Genomic DNA, 837 nt, shown 5'->3' with positions numbered 1-837 from the left:
ATTTGGTCTTTGAGAGAGGCCTCCTTCTGGGTCAAATACACAAATTCTTGTACCCTAGATTACAATCACAGGATAGCTAACACAATTCATTCCAGGATCTTCAGTATCTCACTCGTTTCCAAGAGGAAAAGGCCGATTCTGAGACCTAGTCAAGTGGGAGGCTGGCATGCTGAATCCCAGCAGTGTGGTTAATTCCACATGGATTTCAAAAGGAGCAAAAGCAGAATCAACTCTGTGTACACAAGACTCTAAGTAACAATGGACACCACATTGGAGCTGCCAGCGATAACTTGAAAGCAGAATGCTTTAAAAATCCAATTTAGGAGCCACAAAGGAGGGCGTTTGAACCCATCAATTTAAATATGTTTCAGAGAGCAACACTTCTGACTAGACCTATCACCTAGGCACTCCGCAGTTACTAAGAATTCGAACTATTTTTATAGCAACACAATAATGCAATCATTTTATATTAGCATGGGCATCTCTAGAGAGCTTGTTAGCAATGCAGACTCTGGGCCCCACCCCAGACCTGCTGAATCAGAATCTGCATTTTACCAAAATCCCCAGATGATTCAGAGGCTCATGCATGTTTAAGAAACACTGATCTAGAACAGTGAATATCAATCCTGGCTGTTCTTTTGAATTACCTGGGAAGGTTCTCAGCCTTGCAGTTATCCAGGCCCCACCCCAAACTAATTAAAGAAGTCTTTGGGAGTGAGACTTAGGCATCTGTGTGTTTTAAAAGTTCCCCAGGTGTTTCTGATGGGCAGCCACTTTTGAAAGCTGCTGACAGGATATGTAGGATAAGGAGCAGGGCTGTTTTTCAGCGTATCACTC

The sequence above is a fragment of the Equus przewalskii genome, chromosome X (assembly GCF_037783145.1).
Source record: "Equus przewalskii isolate Varuska chromosome X, EquPr2, whole genome shotgun sequence".
In the NCBI taxonomy this organism is placed as follows: Eukaryota; Metazoa; Chordata; class Mammalia; order Perissodactyla; family Equidae; genus Equus; species Equus przewalskii.
The sequence above is the reverse complement of the archived record's forward strand: the minus strand, read 5'-3'. Positions refer to the sequence as shown.